At 35.8% G+C, this 6,629-nt stretch overlaps 1 pseudogene; it reads right to left on the reverse strand.

The window, feature by feature from the left end:
- Positions 1–4,985: 4,985 nt before the first annotated feature.
- LOC118008676 lies at positions 4,986–5,528 on the reverse strand (annotated as a pseudogene).
- Positions 5,529–6,629: the final 1,101 nt, after the last annotated feature.

Here is a 6,629-nt window from a genome sequence, read left to right on the forward strand (position 1 = left end):
TTTAAAGATTTTATTTATTTATTTGAGAGAGAGAGCATGAGAGGGGGGAGGGTCGGGAAGGTCAGAGGGAGAAGTAGACTCCCTGCCGAGCAGGGAGCCTGATGCGGGACTCGATCCCGGGACTCCAGGATCATGACCTGAGCCGAAGGCAGTCGCTTAACCAACTGAGCCACTCAGGCGCCCTAGGTTACAGATTTTAGATCTTTATTTTCTTAAAATATATTTAATGCAACAAATTTACCTCTACACACTAGTTTTGCCCACATGCCACAAATTTGGTAAGTTGTATTTTTATTTTTATTTAGTTCCACATTCAGACCCTGACCATATTTTCTTAGATTTATAGCTAAAACTTTCATGGGGGGGGGGCTATTGTACATGGTATTATTAAAATTTTGGTTTCTACTTGTTCATTATTAATGTCTAGAAATATAAGTGTTTGGATGTTGATCTGGTATCTGTGAGCTTGCCAAACTCAGTAACTTTAAGCGCTTTTTTTGCAGATTACTTGAGATTTTCTATGTAGGCAATCATGTCATCTGGGAATATGGATAGTTTTATCTATCCCTGTCCAATATGTATAACTTTTATTTCTTTTTCTTGATTCATTGCACTTGCTAGTGCTTCCAGTATGATACTGAGTAAGAGTGATGAGAGTGGGCATCCTTACCTTGATCCTAGTCATAGGGAGAAATCATTCAGTCTTTCACCATCAAGTATAATGTTAGCTATAGGGTTTTTAAAGCTGTCTTTTATCAGGTTGAGAAGTTCCCTTATATTTCTTGCTTGCTGAGAGTTTTTATCATGAATGGATGTTGAATTTTGTCAAATGATTTTTCTGCATTTTTTTTTTTTTTGGTATAATCATTTTTTCTTTAATCTGTTAATACAGTGGATTGCATTGACTGATTTTCTGGTGTTGGAACCATCCTTGCATTCCTGGAGATAAACCCCGCTTGGTGTGATGTATTTACCAGATTGCTGGGTTAAATAGCTAAGATTCTATTGAAGATTTTTGTATCTATTTTAAGAGGGATGTGGTCTACAGTTCTCTCTTCTGGTATTCTCTTTATTTGTTTCTTATATCAGAGTAATGGTGGCTCATCAAATGAATTGAGAAGTGTCCCCTTATCTTCTTAAATGCATAGCAGAATTCTACAGTGAAATTAGCTGGGTCTGGAATTTTCTTTTTTGGAAGAATTTTAACTGTGAAATCAATTTCTTTAATAGATACAAGGCTATTCAAGTTATTTATTTTTTCTTAGGGTGAGTTTTGGTAGGCTTTGCCTTTCAAGGAATTGGTCTAGTTTATCCAAACTGTTACATTTATGTGCATAGAATTGTTTTTAGCATTCTTTCATTGTCCTTTAATGTCTGTGAATCAGTAATGATATCTCCTCTTTAATTCCTGATATTTATCATATGTGTCTTCTCTCTTTTACTTGATCATCAAGCTAGAGGTTTACCAGTTTTGTTGATATTTTCATAGTATCAGCTTTTTGTTTAGATATTATCTATTGTTTTACTATTACTGTTGTTTTCTCTGTTTTCAATTTTATCAATTTTTTATCTTTTCTTTATTATATCCTTCTATTTGCTTGCTTTAGGTTACTTGTCTTTTTTTTTTTCATTTCTTAATTTGGATGCTTAAGTTATTGATTTGAGACATTTCTTTTCTTTCTGTTTTTAAACATTTTTTTATTTGAGTATAGTTAACACACAACATAGTGATTCAACTTCTCTATACATGATGTAAGACCTTTCTTTTCTAATATAAGCACTCAATGCTATAAAATTTTCTCTAAGCACTATTTTGGGTACATCTCACATATTGTAATATACTTTATTTCTATTTTTATTCAGTTCAAAATATTTTCTAACTTTCTTGAGACTTCCTCTTTGAACCATGGATTATGTACTAGTGTACTGTTTAATTTCCAAATGTTTAGAGATTGCCCAGATATCCTTCTGTTATCAGTTTCTAGTTTAATCATGTTATGGTCAGAGAACATATTTTTAGTAACCTTAATTCTTCTAAGTTTAACAAAGTTTGTTGTATGGCTTAGCATATAGTTTAATTTGGTAAATGTTTCCATGAACACTTGAAAAGAGTATGTATTCTTTTTGGGGGGGGGAAGGTTGTATTAATGTCAATTCGATTCAGTTAGTTGATGATGTTGTTTATCCTTCAATATCTTTGCTGATTTTATGGCTACTCATTCTATCAATTGCTTAGAGAGGAATATTGAAATGCACAGATATTGTTGTGAATTTGTTTCTCTTTTCAGTTCTGTCAGTTTTTGCTTCATTTATTTTGAAGCTCTGTTGGCAGCTGCATACACATTCAGAGTTTTTATGTCTTCTTGATGAATCATTATATAGTGTTCCTCTTTGTCCCTGGTTATTTTCCTTGTTCTGAAGTGTATTTTGCCTAATATTAACATGCCCACTCCAGCTTTTTTCCTTTTGATTGGTATTTGCATGTTATATCCTTTTCTATCCTTTCATTTTTAACCTACTTGTATCATTGTGTTTCAAGTAGGTTTCTTATAGACAACATATAGTTGTGTCTTTGTGTGTGTGTGCGTGTGTTGTTTTTAAATCCAATCTAAATATCGCTGACTTTTAATTGGTTTGTTTAAACGATTTACATTTCATGTAATTACTGATATTGTTGTATTGTGCTGTAGCATTTTATTATTAGTTTCTGCTTTTCTCTTAGGTGTTTCTCCCCGCTCCCATGTGTTTCATTCCTCTGTTTTCCCTTACTTCTCTTCTTTTGAGTTATTCAAATGCTTTTTAGAATTCCATTTAAATCTCTCTACTGGGTTTTTGACTGTATCTCTTTGAATTGTTTTTTTCAGTGATTGCTGAAGGGAATACCATATATACACCCAACTTTACACAATCTAATTAGCATTAATATCTTACCATGTCACAAAAAACAAAGAAAACTTGTGAGTATATAGTAATTTTAGTCTTTCCCCTTTATAAAGTTTTCATATGTATTATGTCTATCTATATTGAAAATTTCATCAGATAGCAGTATGATTTTTGCTTCTGACAAATATTATATTGTTACACTAAGTTAAAGACAAAAAAAATGATCCATTTTATTTAGGCGGTTATTTACCATTTTTGTTGCTATTCAATCGTTATTGATTTTCCAGGTTTCTTTTAGTCAGTATTTCCTTTCTACTTGAAGAATTTCTTTAAAGCAAGTCTATTAGTGATGAATTCTCTTAGATTTTTTTTTTTTTTGAGAACATCTTTATTTTCCCTTTATTCTTGAAGGATATTTTCACAGGATATAGTATTCTGGGTTGACAGGCAGGTCTTTTCTTTTAGCACTTTAAAAATATTGTTCCACTCTTTTGGTCTCCATGGTTTCTGATGGAAAAAATCTGTACTCATTTGGATCTTTGTTCTCCACATGTAATATGTTATTTTTCTGTGGATGCTTTGCAGATTTTATCTTAATCTTTCATTTCCAGCAGTTTGTTTATGATGTGTATAGGCATGGTTTTCTTTCAGTTTATTCTCTTTGAGGTTCACTGAGCTTCTTAGATTTATAAAGTTTGTTTTCCACAAAACTTGGAGAGTTTCAGTCATTATTTATTCAATTTTTTTTCTCCTCTCCTTTTGAAAATTTCATGATAGAAATGTTAGACCTTTTGATATTGTTCCATAGGCCTCAAAGGCTCTAGTTTTTTTTTAAACCCAATTTTTCATATTGCATTATTTCTAGTGATGTATCATCAAATTTACTAATTCTTTCCTCTGTCATCACCATTCTATTAAGCCCTTTCAATTTTTAAATTTCTGTTATTGTAGCTTTCAGTTTTAGGATGCCATTTGGTTCATTTTTATAGATTCTATTTCTCAGATGAACACTTATATCTTTGCATTTCTTTCAAAATTGTTCACCCTTACTTCTTATAGCATGATCATAATAGCTGCTCTAAAATCTCATCTGGTAATTACAACATTTGATTATCTCAAGGTTGGCATCTGTTGATTGCCTTTTCCCTTGACAATTATTCAAATTTGTCTGAATCTTTGTATGTTGAGGAATTTTGGATTGTATTTGGGCATTTTGAATACTATATATCATGAGACTCTGATTCCTATAAAAATCTTCCAAAGAATGTTATTTTTAAAATGTTTCCGCAGGCATTCAATGCAATTCCATCCAGACTGCAAGTCCTAAACCAGCTTCTGTGGGCTACAGTTCCTACGTCACTTCAGTTTTCAGAGCCATTGCAGTGCCCTTCCAGTTTGTATTTTTTTTGTACATCTTTGTTGTGTTCATTACAGCTGGTTTCACACACATGAGCAGTTTGGGACTGAGGTAGTACTTCATATAGAGATTTAAAAATCCCTATTGATAGCTTCATCATCTCAATAGTTCTCTCTGATTCCCAGGGTGTTTTTTTTTGTTTTTTGTTTTTTTTTCTTTTTTCTTCTAGTAGTTTGGCTAGAAAGCCAGAGCTTTAATGTCTCTACATTTTCATGCACTCCTTGTGACTGGGCCTAACTTAGGGCAAAGCAGTGAAAATACAAAAAAGAATCTTCCGTTCCGCAGGAGCAGCCTGTGCTCCTTCCAATGGAGGAAGGGGCTGCCTTTTCTTTGCTGGCACTCAAAACAGCTTGGGACAATCTCCATCTTGCTAGGAGCAGGGGACTCTTATTTTGTTGCTCATGTTGTTGCGTCAAGAGAGGTTTGTCCCCCACTCCTGCTTCTCTGGCCAGAGAAAGCAATTGGATCTGACTTTATCTGTGCCTGTTAGTTGTTTTGGTTTGGGGTTGCTACAGAGCTTAAGCCAGGATGTAAAAGACGGGGGCAAAAAGCCTAGGCAACTCATTGCTGGGTTGTCCTTTGAGTATTGAATTCTATATCTATCCACCTGCTCTTCTTCTTCTTTTTTTTTTTTTCCAGCACAATTCTATTTAATGGAGGTGGGCAGCAGGATGTTCCACTATGATTAATTTAGTCCAGGGACCTGCCAACATAAGGTAGAGAAGAAGCCACCATCATTCTTTCGGGAGTAGCCTCTATTGGTGGCTGCAGTGTGAGGGGACACTATGGATCCCTGGATGCTGTGGATAGACTCCTTCTTAGGGTTGATCCAGTGTCTGATGTTAGCTCAGGAAGTGATGGAAGATGGCAGAGGAGGGGGTAAAAGTTCTCCAGGGAATTGGGTCTTGATGATTCCATGGGTATCCTGGTTGGTCTCCTGGTGTAAGAGTATCTCACTTTTGTTCTTGAATGTCCCTGTGTGGTGGTTGTACAAGGCTGCTAAGCAGAAATCCAGGTCATCCTTTGGTATCTCAGGATCAAAAAAATAAACATCCCGCCTCATGGAGGTGATTGTGGGAGTTGAGCTGAGCCGACTCCAGGGTTCCTGTTGCTGAGCAAGGTGAGCTGGGTTCTTATATGGCAGTTTCTTGGAAGCCTGGAGTTTTCCCAGGAAGGTATCATCGTTATCCAGCGTAGGGTGCTGGCAGGGGTCTCAGGTGAAAGGCATGGTAAAATGCGGAGTGAGCCACTGGTGTGAGGGATGGGAAGCCCGTGCAGCCACACAGCTGCTCTTATTCTTTTTTAGCATTTTGTGCAGTGTTCTTAGTTATAATCTGTTGGGGAGATAGTATAGAATGTATTCACTCCATTTTTACTAGACCCAAACTCACCTGCTTTGCTTTTACAAGCACATGATATTTATAGTATGAAAAGAAAAATGTTTCGTTGGGGGAGTGGTTTTTTTTTTTTTCCCAAATTTGTATTTAAATTCTAATTAGTTAACATATAGTTCAATATTGGTTTCAGGAGTAGAATTCACTGATTCATCAGTTACATGTGACACCCAGTGCTCATCACAACAAGTGTCCTCCTTAATGGCCATCACCCATTTAACCCATCCCCCACCCACCTCCCTCCATCAACCCTCAGTTTGTTCTCTATCATTAAGAGTCTCTCATGGTTTGCTTCCCTCTTTTTTCCCCCTTTCCCATATGTTCATCTGTTTTCTTTCCTAAATTCCACACATGAATGAAATCATATGGTATTTGTCTTTCTCTGACTTATTTTGCTTAACATAATACACTCTACCTCCATCCATGTCATTGCAAATGGCAAGATTTCATTCTTTTTGATGGCTGAGTAATGTTCCTGTGTGTGTGTGTGTGTGTACCACATCTTCTTTATCCATTCATCATTTGATGGACGACACTTGGGCTCTTTCCGTAGTCTGGCTATTGTTGATAATGTTGCTATAAACATCAGGATGCATGTGCCCTTTGAATCTGCATTTTTGTATCCTTTGGGTAAATACCTAGTAGTGCAGTTGCTGGGTCGTAGGGTAGTTCTATTTTTCACTTTTTGAGTAACCTCCATACTGTTTTCCAGAGTGGCTGCACCAGTTATATTCCCACCAACAGTGTGTGTGTGTGTGGGGGGGTTTTAACATGAAGATTCTCAGGCCTTACCCCTAGACATAATAAATCTGGGAGTGGACTGAGAATCTAGATTTATGGAATATCCTCAGGAGATTCTGATGAAACAGTCAAGTTATGAACCTACTGTTTCTCATCTGATTTGTAGGCGTGAAAATTGAGGCCTAGATTGTACT

The sequence above is a fragment of the Mirounga leonina genome, unplaced genomic scaffold, assembly GCF_011800145.1.
Source record: "Mirounga leonina isolate KUSES-001 unplaced genomic scaffold, KU_Mleo_1.0 Mir_101609, whole genome shotgun sequence".
Taxonomy (NCBI): domain Eukaryota; kingdom Metazoa; phylum Chordata; class Mammalia; order Carnivora; family Phocidae; genus Mirounga; species Mirounga leonina.